At 44.3% G+C, this 23490-nt stretch overlaps 1 protein-coding gene and 1 long non-coding RNA gene across 3 annotated transcripts in view; one reads left to right on the top strand and one right to left on the bottom strand.

The window, feature by feature from the left end:
* Nucleotides 1-11365, top strand: part of LOC116477688 (uncharacterized) — a 35181-nt gene extending 23816 nt beyond the window's left edge. For both annotated transcript variants that reach the window (XR_009209159.1, XR_009209160.1), the window contains 3 exons: nucleotides 9075-9220; nucleotides 9501-9596; nucleotides 11133-11365. This is a non-coding gene — a long non-coding RNA (uncharacterized LOC116477688). The remainder of the gene's footprint in view (nucleotides 1-9074; nucleotides 9221-9500; nucleotides 9597-11132) is intronic.
* TMEM132D (transmembrane protein 132D) overlaps nucleotides 1-23490 on the bottom strand; it is an 832732-nt gene that overhangs the window by 27517 nt on the left and 781725 nt on the right. The window lies entirely within an intron of this gene.

Raw genomic sequence — 23490 nt, 5'->3', positions numbered from 1 at the left:
TGAAGCTCTGCAGTGCCAGTCAAGGCAGGGATCTAAGCTCTGTGGCACCAGTTGATGGCAGGGTCTAAGCTTTGCAGCGCCAGGCGGTGGCAGGGATCTAAGCTCTGCAGTGCAGTCGGTGACAGGGATCGAAGCTCTGTGGCACCAGTTGATGGCAGGGGTCTAAGCTTTGCAGTGCCAGTTAATGGCAGGGATCTAAGCTCTGCAGTGCCCATGGCCCATTGGTTCATCCTGGCCGAGCCTCCAACAAACAGCCCCATGCAGCTTCTTTGCCTCGAGCATTTGTTGATTTGCCAATTCCTGTAGTATAAACACTTGTGATTTCATGCCGCCAACCCAAAGTCACTGAATGCAGACTTGGGAAGAGATGTGCCACCATGGCTTTTGGTAGCTGGTATGACCAGCTCAATGGTCTCCAGTTACTGGAGTCCCCACCATTCCCTCTTGTCTTGCCACCAGCACTTGAATTTGCAGCCCCTGGAAATGTGAGCACCAAGCAAGAAAAGAATCAACCCCAGCTGGCTCCAAATCCAGCATTCCAGGTTAGAGAACTGTCCGCAAGAGGAAACTGAAATTCCTCATAGTCAGAGCTACACTCTACGTTTCCCGAGGTTGCTTAGTTACTGAGCTGCAGATCTAGGGTTGGAAGGCGGGCTTTCTGGCGGAGGCTTTCTCACTCCAAGGTAGTTGCTTGTTTCATTACCTCATGCTGTTTTTTTAATTTTTTCTGCCTAGGCTGTGACAGTTCATTTATCATATATTTCAGGGACAATGGCATTTGTACTGATAGTGGAATCGTGGAAAATAGGAGGAAAAACGCTGACAGCAACCCAGGTCCTTTGACGTATTTCTGACTATAAATAAAACAATTAGATGCAAACAATATTTTTGAAAATAGAGAGAAACCACCAGTCTTTTGGACTCCATGATTCATAATCCCCCGCTTCTCTGTGTAGATGATAAAATTTGTGATTCAAAACTGCCGTTTTTTTCTCTCTCTCTCTCTCTTCATGGAATGGAATGAAAATGGAAACAAGCCAGGTCTATGACAGCCTAGACACTTGGGGGGTGAGATGGAGAAGGTGCAGAGATGACCCTTGCCTGGGTATTTTTTTCGTCCATTTCCCTGTGTGCTATTGATACCTTTCTAATCCCCAAGGAGCACAAAGGAAAGGAAACAGAGGCTGCATTCATGAATCAGGCCAGTGAACTGGGAAATGAGTCTTGCGTATGCAGAGACTCACCTTCTCTTTCTGAGCCTTACCTTTAATCACACACATACACATGCACACACATGCGTACACACTTACACATGCACACACATGCATTCGTAGACGTACACACGCACACAAGCACATGCAGGCACATGCATACACACACAATGCACACATGCACGCACACTCACACGCTGGCATATGCACACATGCACACACACATGCAGGCATATGCATACATGCAATGCACACATAAACACACACTGGCATATGCACACACACACACATGCAGGCACATGCATACACGTGCTCACAATGCACACACATGCACACACACAACACACATGCACACACACAACACACACACATGCACACACATACACACACGTATGGACAAAAATAAAGAGGAAAAACTGGAAACCTCAAAAAAAATCTGTAAATGGACTGATGTTTCTTCTGCTACCAGGTGTTGAATTTTGTTTCTCCTTTTGCTAAAACTTTCTCTAAGCCTAATACTCCTTGGAAACAAAACCCACAATCCACTTTTGAAAACTACTGAAGATCTTTTTCTTTTCGTTGGGATCATAAAATACTCTTGACCCTGAACCAGCTGCAGAAGTGAAGATGAAGTTAATACATGCTTCATATTTGGCCCAAATGTCCACTTTCCTATTTACAGCCCTTGAAACTTTTGCAGAATCAAGGCTATGGTCCTGGGAAGATAGAGGCTGCATTGCCCAGCACATTCAGGTAACCAGAAGCAGAGTGTGGCAGCATAGGGCAACAATAATTACTGATTTTTGTTTTGTAGAACTGAGACAGAGGAGGCATACATATCAGCACATTTATAAAAGTAAACATCGTGGAAGGCAGTTACTGTCTCTGAGCTCCAAATCCACCCTTCCGTGCTGTTTTGTGACCCTACAAAATCAGCATATGTTTGATTTACCAGCTGTTTTCTTGTAGGCTCTTCCAGTGAGGGAAATTAGAAGGAGGCCTCCAGGCTCGAGGAAGAGCAGGGATTTGCTCCTTCATCCCTTCTTCCTGGGCTCCTTGTCTTCTTGCTGTTCCCATGAGCATTAGGGCAGTAATGCTTCATCCCACGGCATCAGTTCCTTCCCACAGCAGCAACTGGATCCAGTTCACAGTTTCTCCAGCACTTGCAGAACCAGCCTCATTTCACTCCCTCACGGACAATACCATCAGCCAGCCCGTGTCCCCACCTCGGAGGTCTGGCTTCCATGCGCAGATTTGGAGGAGCCAGCAACAGCTGAGCAGCAAGCTCTCCTTGGAGGGGGCTCCCAGACCCACAGGGTATCTATAAGCTTCCAAGTTGGGATAATTCCAACCTACTCTTTGTTCCTTCAGCACCCGGGATGGTGGCTGCTTTATGCATCAGGTTCCAGGGTGTCACCCAGGCCTCTGTTTCCCCTCCTGACCTCGTGGTCTGCCCACCTCGGCCTCCCAAAGTGTCGGGATTACAGGCGTGAGCCACCACGCCTGGCCTAGTTAACCATCTTTATGCTAAAATCTCTCTGTACAAATGACTGATGCAGATTCTGTCTCTTGGTTATACTCTGATGAATACAATGGAAACTGCCATTAGCAGGTGCAGTCACCATACCTGAAAGATGTCTGTGGGCTTGGGAGAAGGCTGAGAATGACCAGACACAGATCTCCTCCCACTTCTCTCCCCTTCTTGGACAGATTGGAGGAGGGCGTGCTCTGCCTTCTTAAGTGTGGTATGGGCATGTGGCGTGCTCCAGCCAATGATGTGGGAGTAGAAGTGATGGGTATCACCTCTGATTGGAAACACTTAAGAGCCAGTGCACACTCTTCTTGTCTCCTTCTCCTGCCCAGGAGGCCCACGACGTACGTGCCTCAATATGAAGGCCATCTGGGATGCTGAGCTGTCACCGTATGGGGAATGCCTGCCCTGGACAGTCACCACTGCTGTCTTTGCCTAAACAATAGAGGCATGTTGTGTAAGGATGCTGAGATTCTGGTGCTGTTTGTTACCTCAGCATCCCCTAACTGATCCTGACTAATTGAGATGGCAGGCAAGACCTTAGCCATTTTGTTTATCTACTGTATCACCTAGAACAGTGCTTGGCCTATAGTAGGCACACAAGAAAGAGGTGACGAATGAATGGATAAAAGTGAGAATTCATGTGCAAGAGTTCTAATAGGAAAGATGAAATGGCACCAAATTTCTGAAACCATAACAAGAGAAAAACAAACAGAAAGGTTCTGAAAGCAGTGGTTCTCAGTCCTATCAGATATGATATCCCATTGCTAAATGAATGTTTTAAAGCTCCCCTTTTACAACGCTGAAATGGAATTCACAGATAATGTCACGTACATACAAGGTAATTTTATTAAGATTAATATAATGCTCTAACTGGATATCGAATCAAGTAAAATGCATTTGTAATTTAATGATATATACTTCAACATGCCGTTTGAGCATGACCACGGGAGAAAACGTCTCTTCATAGTCATTGTAAATGCTGCAGATTGAATGCAGGTTGACACTTAGTAGCTGCTGAAGACATTTTCCAGTGTGGGGAAGAACTCTCTATAAAGTTATAACAAAGACAAAATATTCCCTGATTAACCCTGAGTTTATATTTGTGAAAAATTCATGGTTCTGCATATTAAATTACAGTGCAGATAACTACAGCTTTCCCCTCTAGTTTGATGGGACATTTACAAGTTGTGAATGACACAGAACAATTTTTTTGAGACAGTTTCACTCTGTCACCCAGGCTGAAGTGCAGTGGCACAATCACAGTTCACTGAAGCCTTGACCTCCTGGGCTCAAGCAATACCCCCACCTCATCCTCTTGAGTAGCTGGGACTACAGGTGTGCACCACCACACCTGGCTACTTTTTTTTTATATTTGTAGAGATAGAGTTTCACCATGTTGCCCAGGCTGGTCTGGAACTCATGGACTCAAGTGATCCTCCTGCCTCAGCCTCCCAAAGTGCTAGGATTACAGGTGTGAGCCACTGTACCTGACCAGAACACAGGACAATTCTTTGTCACAAGAGCCTGTCCTGGACATTGCAGGGCATTTAGTGCCTCTGACTTATGACCATGAAATGCAAGAATATGCCTTGATCCTTGCAAAAAATAATCACTCCTGAAAATGTGCCAGACACTTACATGGTGTGGGGACAGTTATGTCCCTACTGAGATCTGTGGCTCTAAATAGAATATTCTATCCCTGAAGGTCCCTATATCACACACAGACCTTCCACCCATCTTAGTCCACAGAGGGCAGTGAGTCATCACATCGTGGTCACTGCTATTGCCTCACAGTGACCAAAGGCAGGCCACAAGAGGAAAGAAGAGGAAGAGAATCCATTGCTTTCAATGTGGACAGATGAGCAAACAAGAGTGCATTTTCATTCACCAAGTCCTGGAGGTGCGGTAGGGTGGGAGAGGCAGAACAAGCCTGTGTGCCTGAGAGGGAAGAAGATGCTTCTGAAAACATCACAGACAAAACGTATTTCTCTTCCATATGCATGGGAATGAGTCAGCCTTCCTCTGCTTGGCTCTCCTCTCTTCATCAACCCTCACCCTGACCTTCTGTCTGTGTGATTGCAATCAGCATAAAGCAACCACAGGATGGTTCACCTACATTCAGGAGGTCATCTACAGCCTTTTCCATGCTTGTAATCTCCTAGGTAATAGGAAATGGCCATTGTTGGCCCCTACCCCAGTGGATCCTGTTGGTACAGGGTGCCCAAGCTTGACCCAGGTCATTGCTCCAAGGTGTCCTTCAGAAAGAAGGAGTGAGAGCTGCTGCTTCCAGACTTGGACATCTGCGTGACTGGCAGCCTTCTGCCCAACTCCTGCAGTGCACAACCTGCTCAACCATGCATAGTGATTCTAGAAGATAGTTCTTGACTTGATAACAACGAAAAATAATGTTGAGTTATCACACCACTGGCTCTTTTGCCAAATGCTTCATGGGCCCTTCATTCTAACATTTTTCTGGAAAGAAACCTTCCTGCATTATACGTGCTGGGCTTCCCCTCTGGTTTCATGGTCACCCTGGCAGGCTGTGAAGCACAAGGCATTCTGGGACTTCTGCTTAAGACTTATTCCCACTCAGTATTTATTGACCAATAGGACCACCAACTCTTTCACTGGAGACCGTCTATCAAACTGCTTCAGTTCACCTGCTTTTGCCAAGGCACTCTCTGCAAGTTCCTGAGTAGGAAGTTTTCCCTGGCTTTGCACATAGATATCTGTGACTTTTTTCCGACTTCTAGGGAAAGAAGTCCCACCAACATCTCAAAGAAGAGGGCAGCAGGTTGTTGGACCATGAGAGCAAGAGCTTGTCTGACTTCTGGTGACCTCACTGGAGTGTTTCTCAGCTCATAGACAAGGTGGCTGGTGGTGCACACCATGACTTTGAAGGTGGATGAGCATGAGGAAGTTTAGTGCAGATTCTGAGACAGGCTCTGGAGCTGGATGCGTGGGTTCAAAGCCTCACAGTAGCCCTGTGGCTATAGTTGAGCAAGTTGCTTAATCTCTCCTTGCCTTAGTCTCCTCATTTGTAAAACCGGGATAATAACAATACTTGCATTTTAGGGTTACTGTGATGTTCAATGACTTAATATGGTTGGAACAATCCTTATTCATAAGAAGCTGGCATTCATTATGTTATGCATTAGCTATGAACTATGTTCATAGCTAATGCATATAATGAACATATGTTCATAACTAATGCACACAATGAATGCCAGCTTCTTATGGTTTCATGGCATTACTGCTAATGATGAGATAAAGACGAATGCATCAATACAAGTATTGGTAACAATACAGGTGGTCTTCAGATAGGGCAGAAATCCTTATGGCTGGAATCTGTGAAATGGAATCTGAGTAGTATATCCATAGCATATGCTCAGTGGCTATCAGACAGAGTTCATCTACAAGTATGTGGCAGCGTTTTTGTGCTTACCAACTGGTAAGGCAGTTATTTCTTAAGACTAGATTAATTTCTTGTTGCTGCAGAACATTCCCATCTCCCAGCATTTGGCGCTCACGTGCTGTCTCTCCTAAACAAACACCACCCACGCGCTGAGCATCACTGGCTGCTCCATGTTCACTGTGTGGCACCTAGAAAACTTCCTGAAAGTTTTATCTGCCTCCTGATTTTGGCAGGTGGGGCCGAGACAGGCTGCCTGCTTTATTTTCTGACCTGGTTTCTTGGTTGCATTCCTGGGTTTGGGAAGATGACTCAGATCTCAAAGTCTTGGATAGTAGACAACACACTTGCAGACGATGTCCCTGGTCCTGTTTAGGTTGTAGCTGTGATGTTCAGCAGGAGGGCGATGACTCGGCTCAGGTGAATCCTCCCCAGAGGCTGTGGTTGGCTCAGGTGCCGGGGAACGTAATGAGCCGCTTGGTTCATTCAGACTCTTCTATCTCCTCTGCCAATTCTGGGGAAGCTCTCCCTGGCTCTTATGTAGACACACTCGGATGTATGCAGTATTTCCCAAATTTCAGCAGTGCTCAATCTACGTGCAGAATTACTGCCATACCCACACATTGTCTCGAGTTCTCAATATTTTGATTAATTTTTTCAAGACTTTATTATGAAAAATGTTAACCAAAGAGAAAGATAAATTGTACAGTACCCACTCATATACCCACTGCCTCGCTTCTGTAAGTAACATTCTGCTGTGTTTGCTCTATCGCATATCTGTCCACTTCCCAGCTCTCTATTCATCTTCTTTTGTGATTCATTTCAAAGGAAGTTGCAAACATCTGTTTACCCCTCGAGGCTCTAGACTGCATGCTATTAACTAGACTTCAATAATCAATTTCTTGTTTTATGTAAAAAACACAACTTTGTACTATTACCAGAGATGGAAAACTACTATCACCGAACATAAACACAATTAAGTCCTTTTAAATAGGGATGGAGAAAACACAATAGTGTTAGAAGACACCAAGAGGACGTGTTCAGAGCTTCTGCGGGAGGAAAAGACCCCAGGCCCAAAGGGCCGTGTGAGTTTTTCCTTCTAGATAAAGTGGAGGCATTGCTAGGCTCTGGATATGGATGTCTTGGGTTAACATTGTTCCAGCTCCTTCACTCTCTGGCTGTGTGACCTTGGACAAGTCACTTAACTTCTCTGTGCCTTGGTTCCCTCCTCTGCAAAATGGGGATGGGGATCATGGTACCAACTTCACTGGGTGGTTTGAAGAGTAAATGAGTTAATATATACAAACTCCTTAGACTTTTGCCTGCACGTAGCAAACATCCAATTCATGCAGTCACCCTCTGATATGGTTTGGCTGTGTCCACACCAAATCTCAACTTGAATTGTATCTCCCAGGATTCCTGCATGTTGCAAGAAGGATCCAGTGGGAGGTAACTGAATCACGGGGGCTGGTCTTTTCCGTGCTAGTCTCGTGATGGTGAATAAATCTCACGAGATCTGATGGGTTTATCCAGGGTTTCCGCTTTTGCTTCCTCCTCATTTTTCTCTTGCCTCCACCTTGTAAGGAGTGCCTTTCACCTGCTGCCATGATTCCGAGGCCTCCCCAGCCATGTGGAACTGTAAGTCCAATTAAACATCTTTTTGTTCCCAGTTTTGGGTATGTCTTTATCAGCAGCATGAAAACGGACTAATACACCCTCTCTCTACCTGTGGGTGTAGTCTGATGACATCTATGTGGCAGTGTAGGGTGGCAGCCATGGAGGAATGCTGTTTAAATATCCCTTCTAGAGGGAGTTGCCAGAAGGAGAGTCATTCACCACAGCTTCTGACCTCAGGGGCCTTCAGAAGCCACCTGGTCAGTGTCCAAGCACGGCCAAGGTGCAGGGTGGCTGCTGGGACTCCATGCAAGGCTCCTTTATGGGCAACCTCTGTGGCAGCACTTCCTGCTTGGCTGCCCGAGGATTCCCAGTGCTTCCTGCAGTCAGGCACTTCCTGCCCGGTTCTTCCTCCTTCCCATCCTCCTTTCCCAGGGACCAGACCTGCATCGCGTCCTGAAGCTCAGCCTGCCTACTCCTGCTCCATCTTTTCTTTATCCTTCACAACTGCAGTCCTCAATTAATCTCTGGTGCACTTAACTCTGTCTGCTTCCTGAAGATGCTCACAGACTCTGAGGATTCCCCACGTGCTGTGACGTGAGAGTCAGGGGCAAGGGAGGAAAACAGCCAGCCCCACTAGCTGTCTATCCTCCCTCCCAACCATTGAGAAAGTTCCCCGTTAGAGATTCATTCCTTTGGACCATGAAGCTTTTTGATTCCTATTAACCTTGAGCGAGTCACGCTTAAGCCTTTTACAAAATTTTCTGATTTGTATGTGAAATATAACATATATACCAATGAACATCAGATATATAAATGGGTTGTATGAATAATTATAAAGCAAACTATATCCCAGCAAGTGAAAACATAACACACTGCCCCAGAAGCACCCACAATGCACGAAAAATCACCCCCCTCCCCGTGAGGTGCCTAAGTAAGGAGAGGAGGGGGAGAGTGGCTACCAGGGAAAGGACCACGGATGTGCTCTGTGGCTCAGCCTCCTGGCTCTGCCCAGCCTCTCCTTGTTGGCACAGATCAGCCTGAGGGCCACGCTGCACACCACGGGCCCATGAGCCTCCATCAGAGTCACCGGGCACTGGCTGAACAAGCACCTGCAGTGAGCTCTGGATTACAACACAGCTATGAAAAGAAGCCAGCTGGTGCCCTCCCTACTCATATGGAGAGATTGCCAGGGCAGATTCCAAAGTAGAAAAGTCAGAAGCAATACAGGAGGGCCTGTGTGCCCAGCTCCCACTGTGAAAACCAACCCAGCTGATGGGGATTCTTCTCCATTGCTTTCTAGGTTGTCGCTGCCCTCAGCCTCCAGATGCAGCCCCCTGCCACCTTCAGGACCCCTGGCTCTCCCGCTGACTCAGCAGTGAAAGGGTTTACGTGCGCGGAGGGAGTCCTTCAGGAATCTGTGCATAGAATGCCACAGTGCAGAGGAAAGTAAGACTATGCCACTGTATTTGACTTAAAACCTCCAGAAGGATACATAGGGAAGCGACAAAACCTACAGGGAGCAGGGGAGGAAGAGGGATGGGGCTGCAAGCCAGGGGATGCCTGCAGCCACCAGGAGATGGGGGGAGGAAGGGAGGATCCTTTCCCAGAGCCTCTGGAAGGAGTATGGCCCTGCCTACACCTTGATTTGGATTTCTGGCCTCTGGAACTGTGAGAGAACAATTGTCTGCTGTGGAAAGTGACCTAAGTTTGTGGCAATTTGTTACAGCAGCCCCAGAAAATAGAACACCTGCTAAGTGAGACTCCTCAGCCAGGCCAGAGAATGTGCGTTCTGACGGACTGCTTCTCATTTGCACCGATCACTGTGAGTGCCTGATGGGTGGGCATCCGGTGCCCAGAGAAGGAGTTGTTCTATTATCCTTGCACTCCATAAAGAACAGGTAGAAATGAGTGCTTCTTACCAAGATGAAATCCACCCATTGTTTCTGAATGGCTGTTTTGATTTCATCTTCCAAGGTGGGTGATAACTGATTATGAAAACCTCCCTCCCTCTCAGTCTCTCAACAAAAGCCCAGCTTTGCCGGTTGCTTTGAGCTGGAGGGTTCTTTGCTTAATATCTAGCAATGCTAGACAGTAATCTTTACTAGGCTAACAGAAATGCTGTCCAAAATGTGCATTTCAAACACAATCTCGTGATGTACTTGCAGTCCAGCATTACATATTTAATGCGTGTATCCAGTAAGGGTACCATCCCTGGGGGCACGGAGGTCTTGACCAGCAGTCAGGGGTCCCTGGCACTCTTCAAGATGCCTGTGTTTTGCTGCTGGTGGAGGGGGGTGGCAGTGTCAGGGCTAGAAAAGTCTGCTGTATCTCTGACATCATTCCTGGTTCCATAGCCTCTTTACCTGGTTTTTCACCCCTCTTGGAGATTCATGCTAGTCAATATCCTTTTAATAAATTGAATAAGTTCAATTTCTGCATAAATCAGCCAGAGTTGCTTTCTGTTGCTTGCAAATGAGGATTCTAACAGTGACAAAGATTGGGTATATTAGTGAGGCCTGCCTGGATGCATTCTGGGGTGAATGTATGAAAAGTTGGGAAGGACAGGCAGAATCCTCAGGCTTTGAGCCCATGTAGGGTTTATACCTGTGTTGTCCAAGGTAGTAGCTGCTAGTCACATGTGGCTCTATAATTTTAAATTAATTAAAATTAAGTGGCCAGGCATGGTGGCTCATGCCTGTAATCCTAGCACTTTGGGAGGCCAAGGCTGACGGATCACCTCAGGTCGGGAGCTCGAGACCATCCTGACCAACATGGAGAAACCCTGTCTCTACTAAAAATATAAACAATTAGCCAGGTATGGTGGCACATGCCTGTAATTCCAGCTACTCAGGAGGCTGAGGCAGGAAAATCACTTGAACCCGGGAGGCAGAGGTTGAGGTGAGCCGAGATCATGCCATTGCACTCCAGCCTGGGCAACAAGAGCAAAACTCCGTCTCAAAGAAAAAAAATTAAGTAAGATTAAAGATTTACTTCCTGTGTTGCACCAGCTACATTAGGAGACTAGGAGTGCTCAGAAGCCACAGTGGCTGGGGGCTGACATATTGGTCTGCACAGGTTCAGAACATCCCTGTCATCACAGAAGGTCCTGGTGAACAGTGCTAGCTTAGAGAATAAAAGAAAAACTCTCTTCCTTGTGACCCAAGGAAGCCCTGAATCTCTTCTTGCTGTAAGTGTGAAGGGAGAAGCCACCTTGATTCTACTGTGTGAAGTATCCCATAGTCCCAAGGTTTTGCAATCTTTGTGCTATTGCTATTGAGGGAAGATGATGTCATGATGTAGTAATTGACATGGTTTTCTTTTTTCTTCTGAGCCAAATGTTTTTACTTCTACTCTATAGGTCTTCTTTCTGAAACCGCCCAACTTTTCTCCCAGAGAGTATCATGGAACTGAACTTTCAAGATCAGGGCATCTGGACATCAAGACAACAGAACCCTCATCTGGCCACCTGCTGCTTGTTGACCAATTCCCATAGAAACCGCTAACTTCAGTCAGTTGGAGAGACGGATTTGAGATTTGCCTTCTGTCTCTCAGCTGATGTCACCAGCAATAAAGCCTTCTTCCCTGGCAATACTCAATGTCTCAGTGATTGGCTTTCTGTCCAGGGAGCAACTGGACCTAGGCTGAATCCCTGGTGTTCAGCAACACTCCCATTTCAAATAGTTAGAGATTCACTCACTATTTTAATAAAAACCTCCCAAGAACCAACTATGAGCCAGGATTACATCTGGGCTCTGGAGATACAGGAGGAAACAAAATGGAAACAAAAATGTCTGCCTTCATCGCGCTTACACACTGGGGAAAAAATGACAATCAGTAATAAGATACATTTAAAAAGAACTATTAGCAACAGGTGCTAAGGAGAAAAATAAAGCAGTGAAGGGTGCTAAAGTGTTCTAGGGTGGAGAGTTTGTAGCTGTAGACCCGCTGGCCAGTGAAAACCCCACTGAAAATGTGTCCTTTGAGTAAAGACCAGAAAGGAGACAGGAAGAAAGCAAAGTAAGTATCGGGGGCAGAGATAAGAGTCATCTCCTTCTCGGTGGGCAAGGGCCAGGCTGAGTGGTCTCTGTAGAAGGAGAGCAATACTTGGCTTGGGGCATTCTTGGCTCTGACATTCCAAAGACATTGATCTTGACAGAAGACCAGGGACCCACTTGCAGCAAGAGTTTCCAGCATGTGGAGGCATCACGCTACCTGACTTCAAACTATACTGCAAGGCTACAGTAACCAAAACAGCATGGTACTGGTACCACAACAGAGACATAGATCAATGGAACAGAACAGAGCCCTCAGAAATAATGCTGCATATCTACAACTATCTGATCTTTGAAAAACCTGACAAAAATAAGAAATGGGGAAAGGATTCCCTATTTAATAAATGGTGCTGGGAAAACTGCCTAGCCATATGTAGAAAGCTGAAACTGGATCCCTTCCTTACACATTATACAAAAATTAGTTCAAGATGGATTAAAGACTTACATGTTAGACCTAAAACCATTAAAATCCTACAAGAAGACCTAGGCAATACCATTCAGGACATAGGCATGGGCAAGGACTTCATGTCTAAAACACCAAAAGCAATGGCAACAAAAGCCAAAATTGACAAATGGGATCTAATTAAACTAAAGAGCTTCTGCACAGCAAAAGAAACTACCATCAGAGTGAACAGGCAACCTACAGAATGGGAGAAAGTTTTTGCAACCTACTCATCTGACAAAGGGATAATATCCAGAATCTACAATGAACTCAAACAAATTTACAAGAAAAAAACAAACAACCCCATCAAAAAGTGGGCAAAGGACATGAACAGACACTTCTCAAAAGAAGACATTTATGCAGCCAAAAAACATAAGAAAAAATGCTCATCATCACTGGCCATCAGAGAAATGCAAATCAAAACCACAGTGAGATACCATCTCACACCAGTTAGAATGGCCATCATTCAAAAGTCAGGAAACAACAGGTGCTGGAGAGGATGTGGAGAAATAGGAACACTTTTACACTGTTGGTTGGAACTGTAAACTAGTTCAACCATTGTGGAAGTCAGTGTGGCGATTCCTCAGGGATCTAGAACTAGAAATACCATTTGACCCAGCCATCTCATTACTGGGTATATACCCAAAGGACTATAAATCATGCTGCTATAAAGACACATGCATACGTATGTTTATTGCGGCACTATTCACAATAGCAAAGACTTGGAACCAACCCAAATGTCCAACAACGATAGACTGGATTAAGAAAATGTGGCACATATACACCATGGAATACTATGCAGCCATAAAAAATGATGAGTTCATGTCCTTTATAGGGACATGGATGAAGCTGGAAACCATCATTCTCAGTAAACTATCGCAAGGACAAAAAACCAAACACCGCATGTTCTCACACATAGGTGGGAACTGAACAATGAGAACTCATGGACACAGGAAGGGGAACATCACACTCTGGAGACTGTTGTGGGGTGGGGGCAGGGGGGAGGGACGGCATTAGGAGATATACCTAATGCTAAATGACGAGTTAATAGGTGCAGCAAAACAACATGGCACATGGATACATATGTAACAAACCTGCGCATTGTGCACATGTACCCTAAAACCTAAAGTATAATAATAAAAAAAAGAGTTTCCAGCATGTAGATGAGATTAAGACTCTCCCAGCTGGGTAGGGGATGGAGTAGGCAGTAAGGACTTCAACAGGAGGAGACCTCTGACCACCACCCAAGCAAGTTCCGGGAAGTGCCTGGAGACCATTCATTTTCCCTGCTGTGAGGGCCAAGGAACTGTCCTTTTCCTTGCAGACATCCCTCAGCAACAGCCAGTCCAACATCAGTTGTCCATGCATAGGAGGTACACCTGCCTGATACCTGGGGCTTCACCCAGCATTGCATACACTCTTGGCCAGGGATCCTCAGATGGGAATTATTTGTTCCCTGTTCCCAGGGGACATATAGCAATGTCTGGGGACATTCCCATTGTTACAGTCGGGAGGGGGATGTTATTAGCATCTGGTTAGTAAGGACAGTGATGCTGCTAAACATTCTATAATGCACAGGACAGCCCCACCACAAAGAATTATCCAGCCTCTATGGTGTCAAGTTTGAGAAACAGTTACAAACTTCTTCCTTCCTTCCTGCCTCCCTCCCTCCCTCCTTCCCTTCCTTCCTTCCTTCTCTCCTTCCTTCCCTCCTTCCCTCCATCCTTCCTCCCTCCCTCCCTTTTCTTTTCTCATCTCTTCTCTTCTCCCTCCCTTCCTCCTTTTATTACTGTAAAAAACTTTTATTTTTATTTAACTTTTTATTGCATACAGCTAAGTGTACAAATCATGGACGTGCAGCTCAATGACATTTCATGAAGCAAACAAACTGGCTTCACGCAGACCCACTTCAACAACCAGCACACTGTCATCCCGCCAGAAGCCCCTCTCATGCCCCTGCAGCCACTACTCTGGCTCTTATCCTCTGTGTAAACTCTAACCTGCTTTCTAATGTCACCACCTCATTTTCCCTGCTGTTCACCTTTGGAGTAAATGGAATCACACCAGACGTATGTGTTTTCGTAGTTCCTTTTGCTTAATGGAATGTTTGTGAGATTGGTTCGCATTGTTGTGTGTGGTTGTATTTTGTTCCTTCTTGTTGCTGGATAGCATTCCATTGTGTGAATATACCACAATTTATTTGTTCATTTTACTATTTCTGGACATCTGGTTGTTTCCAGCTTCTGGCTATGACTGATAATGCTGTCATGAACCATCCTGTACGTATTTTTTGATGAAGACACTTAGGTATTTCTGTAGGGTATATACCTAGGCGTGGAAAGGGTCACAGAGCTCATATACATCCTCTTTTATTTTCACTCAAGCTGCTTTATTTCTGCAAAAGTGCCCAGAGCATTCTTTTAAAACATGAGCTTATCACATAACTACCAGTGACATCTCATGTCGCTATCCAGACATGGTCTAAAAACATACCAGTTGTTTTCCATTGCTTTAGGATAAGACATCAAATTCTTAGCAGGACCCACAAGCACAATCTGGCTCCTGCTGGGATCTTTGAGCTCAGCCAACACGATTATCCTCCTGGAAGATGCAATTCACCTTCTTTAGTTCCCTGAATTTGGAATGATGGGACAGCATCTCTATCAAGACCCCAGGATGTGATGAAATATTTGGGATGGAGGTCGGGTCTGGGGGAACTAGAAGGCAGTGGGTATGAGAGAGGCACTGCTTGTTCAGGTGCAGGCATCAGGGACTCAGTGGAATTGGCTATAAATCTCTTACTAAAGAGGGCTGGGGTCAGGACATGTTCCTGTGTTATTAAATAATGATACTTGGAGTATATGAAGCAGAAAGTATGTGTCCTGCCATGATGAAGATATATTTTCAGATGCAGAATAAAAAAGTTGGACAAGTATTGTGAGTCAGGCTTGGGAGGACACTGGGATCCCCCAGGCACACTGGGCAGTCAGGACAAGTGAGCACTGTTCCCATGCCAGTGGAAGCCAGGGCCTGTAAAGCCTACGTTACAAGCTCCAGGCAGAGATGACACATGGGTCTCACCTGGATGAGTGTCTGCCACTTCCTGGCTGGACTGGCTGCAGAGGTCAATGCAGGGAGCCCTCAGGGGGCATGTGGTGGTGGCCACATCTCCCCTTGGCTAGATACAGCCTTCTCGAGGACATGGAGGGGCCCTCACAAAGGGGACAAAGGGAGCAGTACTGGACACAGGCATTATTCAGAAACCAAGGCACATACTCTTTTGTTTTTGGCTGAATTCAGGATAAAAATGCCTCTGCAGGCCATCTGCAGAGAAATTCCCCCCTCACTGCCTCTTTGCAGGCACCCCGTGAGACTCCTGCCTCCAGCCAGGGCCTCCTCCAGAGGAAGACCTTACCCAGAGAAGTCTAGGGTTTGTCTCCATCTATGGAGCTGAGAAGCTTCACCTGGGGAGTCCAAGGTGCTCAACTGGCAGGTGAGTGGAAGAGAGGCTGGTTAAGGTGGGAAGATCTGAGGCATGTGAGACCTTATGGCATGGCACATAGAGGGAAATGATACACGGTCACGTCTCACTACTATTCTTCTCAGGTAAAGACAACAGCTGGCCAGTCCTAGTCATTTATTAGAGAGGAAGACACATTAACACTGCGAATCTAAATCTGTATGCCCAATGGAGAATGATAGTAATAAAAGCACATGTTTAGAAAGACCCTGGGAAGAGAATGTAAAGACAAGCCACAGACTGGGAAATAATAGTTGCAAACATATATCTGATTTAAAAAACTGGTATAGAAAACATACAAAAATTCTTAAAGCTCAACAATAAGATAACCCAATTAAACAATGGGCAAATATTTGAACAGACATCTTACCAAAGAATATATACAGATGGCAAATAAGCATATGGAAAGATGCTCGATGTTTTATATATCACCAGGGAATTTCAAATGAAAACAACAATGAGATGTGATTATATTCCTAGTAGAACAGCCGCAATCCAAAATACTGACAACACAAAATGCTGCTGAGGATATTGAGCAACAGGAACTCTTATTCACTGCTGGTAGGAATGCAAAGTGTACAGCCACTTTGGAAGATAGTTTGATAGTTTCTTATGAAATTAAACATATTCTTGCTATTCAACCAAGCAACTGTCCTCCTTGGCATTTACCCAAATGAGTTGAAAATTTCTGCAAAAAAAAAAAAAATCTGTACATGAATGTTTAGAGCAGCTTTATTCATAATTGCCAAAAATTGGAAGCAACCAAGATATCCTTTAGTAGGTGAATGGATAAACTGTGGTGTGCTATATAATGGAACATTATTAATTGATAAAAGGAAATGAATTGTTAAACCATGAAAAGACATAGAGGAACCTTAAATACATATTACCAAGTGTAAGAAGCCAGTCTGAAATGGCTATATTCTGTATTCTATATTAGATTCTGTATATATTCTGTATGACATTCTGGAAAAGGTAAAACTGTAGAAACATTAAACTGATCGTTGGTTGCTAGGGGTTCAGGGGGAGGAGGGGGGAGGAATGAACAGATGGAGAAGAGGGGATTTCTAGGGCAGTGAAAATATTCTGCATTACATTATAATGGTAAATGCATGTCATTACGTATCAATCAAGACCCTAGTATGTACAACACAAAGTGAACCCTAATATGAGCTTTGGTAAATAAAAAAGGATCAGTTTAGGTCTGCCCCAAAAACTGACATTTATATAGTATTTACTATATTCCAGGCACTAATCTAAGTGTTTTCCACATATCAGTTTACTTAATTTTCAAGACAACTCAATGAGGAAAGCATTATTATCATGACTATTTTTTGAGAGGCAGCCAAGGCACAGAGACCTTAAGGAAATGGCCCAAGGTCAAAGCTGGGACCCAGCCTTTCTCCTGGGGCTGCACTTTCAGGCATTGTATGACCCTGCCCTGGGTATCCTAACTCAAAAAGACCATTTGGCTCTGATATGATGACGTCTGATCTCAGACTCTATTGCAGTGGAAGGAAGTATCCTTATAACAAAGACTACATGTCTCCTTTTAAGGATTTTTTCTTTAATTCACAAAGCTTTGTCATATTTTATGAATGTTTCATATTTGCTTTTAAAGTCTGAATACCTCACTGGAGACTTTGTTTTCCACTGTTAATTACTTTTTGTCATAAAAATGGGGAGTTGATATCAACTCATGACTAAAATGAAATTGAACAGCAGGAAGCATGTGCGGTGACACGTCAGCCCCTCCTGTCCTGGCTAGAGCTCCTCAGCTCCCATGCTGGAAGTCACTGTTGCTAGTGGTATTTTGTGCATCTGCCCAGAGAGAGTCTATGCATATACCAGCACTTAACCATGTATTTTCTTCTTCTTTTAAAACATAATGGCCACCTTGGTATGTTCTGTGCTTTTCTCCTAAAAGTACAGCTTGGAAATATTGCAAAATTCTTCTCAATAAGTTTCAGGATTCTAACATTCTGAAGTCGAACATTCAAAACCATACTTTTGACAAAGACAGATAAATGGAAAATGGATACCAATTTTTCTTTAGACATAAGAGATGGAGATGGAAAAGGTGGTGCTTTGAGTTATTATGAAACATCCCTCACAGCTGGGGTAGGAAGCTGCCACACGGCAGCCTCCGCCCAGCTCTGCAGCACATGGTCTCAGAGAGCACCTGGTGACCAGGATGCACCCCTCGTCAGCCCCAGCACTCCCTTGGAGCTAGGGCAGTGTGTCCCTCTTTCACTGTGTGTGACTTCCGCTGTGCTAGACTCCAGGGATGGCACCAAGACAGCTCCAGTTTCCATTAAAATGGCATATTTTCTACAACGCCTACATTTAGTGATCAACCCATGGGACTTTTAGAGGGCACTGAATTAAACAATGCTACTTCCAATTAACATCAAAGCAAAACGTACCTAGCACTGCTGTTTTGATATCAAGAAAAGATCTTTAGTGAAATGCCCTTGGATGAATGGCCATGAAATGAATTGAATTCATTGAATGTCCTGACCATTCCAGGCAAGAGTCCAAGTCTAACAGAGTTGCCTTTGCTGTAAGAGTGTTGGATGTGGCAGGGTGCTGTAGCTCACATCGGAGGGCATCTCTCAGTCCCTGGAGGGAAGAACTTCAAGGAAAGCACAGCATATCTATTTCGGCTGCTCAGCTACTCACATGCAGCTCATGTGTTCTTTCTGCAACAGAGGGCCTTCTACAGGGCAGATTTGATGCTCTGACAAATGCACTGCACTTAGAAAGGCTTACCTGCCCCCAGAACAGCCTTCTCAAGACAGCAGCAATGACATCTATGCTGCCCTTGCCTTTTAAGCATTTTCCATTGGCTGTTTCATGAGAGGAGGTGGATACCGTGACTAGCAGAATGCTGCTGAGACCACAGAAATGACAGAAAGAACTTCGGCTTGTAAAGTCAAAACTTGGAAATGGGATTTCCTTTTTAAAATCTTTTTATAGATTTAGGGGAATGCATGCAGTTGGATTTAGGAGTACACGTGGATATACTGTGTAGTGCTAAGTCGGCGCCATTAGTGCACACATCACCCAAATAGTGTACATATCAAAAAGACACCCACGCTCATACGTTAGCCATGGCACTATTCATAATAGCAAAGTCACAGAATCAACCTGGGTGTCCATCAATGAATGACGGGATTAGAAACCTAGTGCATATGGACCACAGAATACTACTCCACCATAAACAAGAATGAAATCGTATCTTTTTCAGCAACATGGAAGGAATTAGAGGCCATTATCCTAACTAAGGAAATGGTGTTTCTTGACCAGGCTTTACACAAAGAGACTTAGTTGCCAAACCTGAAGGTGCTAAAATTAGGAGCCACCTGAGAGTCTGAAAAAGGTCATTTGAATCAGTAATATTAATCCAAATTCAGCACTAACTAGAGCTACAAACAAGACCACACAAGGTTAAAGAAATTTCTTCATCCAGCAAATGTCTGATGAGCACCTCAGGGGAGTCAGGCGCTGTCCTTGGTTCTGGAGATAAAGCCGTGAATGGTGGGGATGAAGTTTCTGATTTCAAGAAGCTGATGAAAGCTTAGTCAGGGAAACAGATGTAAATTCAACTAGTGGTGGGCTCTAAGAAAAATAAAATAGGGAAACAAACTGCAAAGGTATGAGGCAGGGGGTGCTGGCAGGAGGAGAAGGAGACAGTGGAGAGAGGTGATGTTTTCACCGAGACCCGAATCTTAAGTCACGTGTCAACTGTGAAAAACAAAGGTTAAGGGTATGTAGGAAGAGGAAAAAGCAAGGGCAAAAGCAGAGAAATAATAAAAAAAAAAGACACTATGGCTGGAGCCAAAGTGAAAGAGAGAGGAAGTTGGAGGGGCTTGATCCCATGAATCCTGGACCATTATGGTGAGGAGGTTGTATTTTATTAGAAGCACTGCATAAGACCATTAGGGTGTTTTATGCATGAGAGTGAAATGGCTTGATTTTCATTTTTAAGAAGCCACTACACCTACATGGCGAGGTACAGTCTATGGGGGCAAGAGCGAAAGACATCAGCAGATGCTAACATTAGGGGGTCAAAGTCTGAGAAGGAACAGGATGATTGCGTGGTGTCAGATTAATACCATCATCAAGTGATCCAAGCTAACGTCACCAATAATTAGTCATATTGATGCCACATCTCAACATCACACAGGGATGTTCTTACTGGGAAAGTGAAAGTCCAGCCTAATCATGAGAAAACACAAGATAGACCCAAACTCCGAGGCATTCCAAAATCTACCTGGCCATACTCTTCAAATCACCAAGGTTATGAAAAATTAGAAAAGGTTGAGGGGCTGTCCTAAATTGGAGACTTAGAAGACACAACTACTAAATGCGTTGTGTGGTCCTGGATTGGATTCTCAAACATAAAAAGGATATTAAGTGAAAAACCAGCCTGTGGGTTTAGTTAATAGTATAGATAGATAAGTACAATATTCATATAATTCTCCTGGCTTTAAAAATTGCATGATTGTTACATAAATTGTCAACATTAGGAAGATTGAGGTGACAGGTACACATAAACTGTCTGTACAGTTTTTTCAAATTATTTTTTAATTGACACACAGTGCAGTTCACTTTTTTTGTTTCTGTATTTGTTTTACAACTTTCTATTAGTTTAGAATTATTTCCAGGTAAAATGCTAAGGAGTAAAATAAAAATGCTGATATAAACAATAAGGCTTCTGTGGTAGGCCGAATAATGGCTCCCCAAAGATGTCCGCATCCTAATCCCCGGAACCTGTTAATATGCTAGGTAGGTTACATGGCCAAGGAGAAGTAGGGCTGCTGATGGAATTAAAGTTTGCTAGTCAGCTGATTTTATTTTATTATTTTATTTTATTTTATTTTTTTTGAGGCAGAGTCTTGGTCTGTCACCCAGGCTGGAGTGCAATGGCACAATCTCGGCTCACTGAAACCTCCACCTCCTGAGTTCAAGTGATTCTCCTGCCTCAGCCTCCCAAGTAGCTGGGATTACAGGTGCGCACCACCATGCCTGGCTAATTTTTGTATTTTTAGTAGAGACAGGGTTTTAACATGTTGGCCAGGCTGGTCTCGAACTCCTGACCTCAGGTGATCCACCCCCCCACTTAGCCTCCCAAAGGGCTGGGATTACAGGCATGAGCCACTGCACCTGGCCCACTAGTCAGCTGATTTTAAAATAGGGAGATGAGCCTAAATTATCCAAGTGGAACCCAGGGTCCTTAAAGTTAGAAAGGGGCAAAAGAGTCAGTTGGGAAAGGAGATATGAAGATGGATGCAGAGTAGGAGTGAATAATTTTGAGAAGGACTCAACCCACTGTTGCTGGATTTGAAGATGGAGAATGGGGCCCCCGAGCTCAGGAATGCAGAGGGACTCTTGAAATTCAAAGCAGCGAGGAAGCACATTCTCTCCAAGACCCAGAGAAGGAAAATGCAGTCAAAGGAAACCAATACAGTACTACACCACACCCCAGCCACCGCGGCACACAGACACAAAAAATATGTGGAGAGATAAAGCTGATCAAAAGCCATGGTAAGCATCCGGGAGACATTTATGTTGGTGGTTTGGACATTGGACGAGCTGTAGAGATAAAATAGGTTTGATATATTTAGAGGTGGAGTCAACAAAAAATGCAGCTAGATAGGATATTGAGGGAGAGAGAAAGGGAGGGCTCCAGAATGAGCCTTTGGATTTTGGCTTTAGGAAGTGGGTGGATAAAAATGGGCAGGTTGAGGGAGAGGAGATGGATGGTGGGCTCATGGAAGCCAGCCGATTCTGGCCCTGTCCTTCCGAAGCAGCCCTAGAATGCAGTCACTCATCTCCATGGTTTCCACCACTGCTGCAGAGTGATGCTGGGGGACCCGCCAGTGTGACTCCATGTGGCTGTCCCTAAGTTTAGATGGCTTTAGTTTCATTGTGTCCTCATTGTAAATTTAGCATGTGGGCCACACGGCCTACTGCCCTTGCAGAGCTCACATTCCATCCTTCCAGAGCTGAATGTGTAGTGTTCATCTTTGGGCATACTGGACACGCCAGACATACCAGATGCTGTGGGGGAAGCAAAGTGGGTGACATAGAAGGCAAGTAAAGTGGCTTAAAGGAGTTTTTCTGCCGTAGCTGGGTAAAGAGGACACACTGGAAATGTCTTCAGAGTAACATTCGATGCTTACAACCTGGTACTACCATCGGTTTTGGCACCTGTGAATTTGCTGCTAGACACCATGAGGTCCTCAAAAGGAGGGACTCTGCCTGATTTATCTCTGTATCTCCAGGACTTGGTACATGGCATTCAGTAGATGATCAATAGGTATCTATTGAATGATCAAGTCAAACCCCAAGAGGGTAAAAACTGAGGCATCAGAACCTCGATTCCAGAAAATTGTTCCAATCATGCTCCCTGTGAAACTGGAAGTGGAAGATTCTATTCTCCTCTGTGCTTCGTAAGACATGAATTCCTTCTTATCAAAATTTACTTGATAATGGAGCATATGAAATAATAAATGTACTCTACATTTTCTTTTGTAGAGGGAATTATGCAAAATAGATTTTATCAGCATTTCTGAGTTTAAATGTCTTACTTATTTGACATGAAATATTTAAGTTAACATAAAACTCATAATGCATCGCACCAGAGAAACATTGATGACAAACTGGTTATGGTGAATGATTGCCAGGAAAGTACAGAGTATTTAAGATTGGTCACTTTGCATAAAAAACTTGAAAGACTCTGAAATCTTACAGCTTACATATAAGAAAGATACTTGATAGGTTTTTCTCAAATTTGAGGATAATCATAAAATATATGTAACATTAAAAATATGGAGTTATAAAGCAGAAAGGAACTTTTCTAAACTACCAATAATAAAAAATAAATTTTTGTTGACTATGCTAAAATAAAAAATGAGCTATCTTTCAGTTCTTTCATGAATAAAGCAGTTATAAAATCATAGCCATGACTGTTCAAAGCCAATTCAGAAAAAGGTATTACAAAGGTGGTTCAAGCTGTTACTTAATAATGACATTGTGTTATATTTTATATATTTTGTGATGGCTATAGAATTTTCCAGCTTTTGATAGTCTGTAATTTGTTGTTGATTTCTTTTTTTAACCTCAATAAATATTCATTAATTCCATGTACATAACTTTGTGTTTATTTTCTTAGACATGTGCCCCAGGTCAACTGTAGACGCTTCAAGTCCCATAAAACCTGGGTCTGCCTCCACCACATCTTGTAGTTTCTGGGGATGCTGCTCTCTTCCTCTCTGTTCTGTCTACGTGGGGGTCTCCAGGGTCCATCCCAAGCCAACTCGGGAAATGATCCTTCAGTGATTTTCACAAAGGATACTGTGATGGCTGACTTTATGTGTCAACTTGACTGGGTTAAGGGATGCCCAGATTGCTGGTAAAACATTATTTCTGGGTGTGTCTGTGAGGGTGTTTCTGGAACAAATTAGCATTTGAATCAGTGAACTGAGTAAACCAGATTCATCCTCCCCAGTGCAGACGGGCCTCATCCAGTCTGTTGGGAGACTGAATAGAACACAGAGATGGAGGAAAAGCTTCTCTCTCTTTTTTACTGGGACATCCATCACTGTCTCCCCTTGAACAGTGCCCCTCCTGCTTCTCAGGCCTTTGGATTCAGAATGCGAGTTACACCTTCAGCTTCCCTGTTCTCGGGCCTTTG

Source organism: Hylobates moloch, unplaced genomic scaffold (genome assembly GCF_009828535.3).
Source record: "Hylobates moloch isolate HMO894 unplaced genomic scaffold, HMol_V3 SCAFFOLD_12, whole genome shotgun sequence".
Taxonomy (NCBI): Eukaryota; Metazoa; Chordata; class Mammalia; order Primates; family Hylobatidae; genus Hylobates; species Hylobates moloch.
Note: the sequence above shows the minus strand (reverse complement) of the source record. Positions and strands in the feature narration are given on the sequence as shown.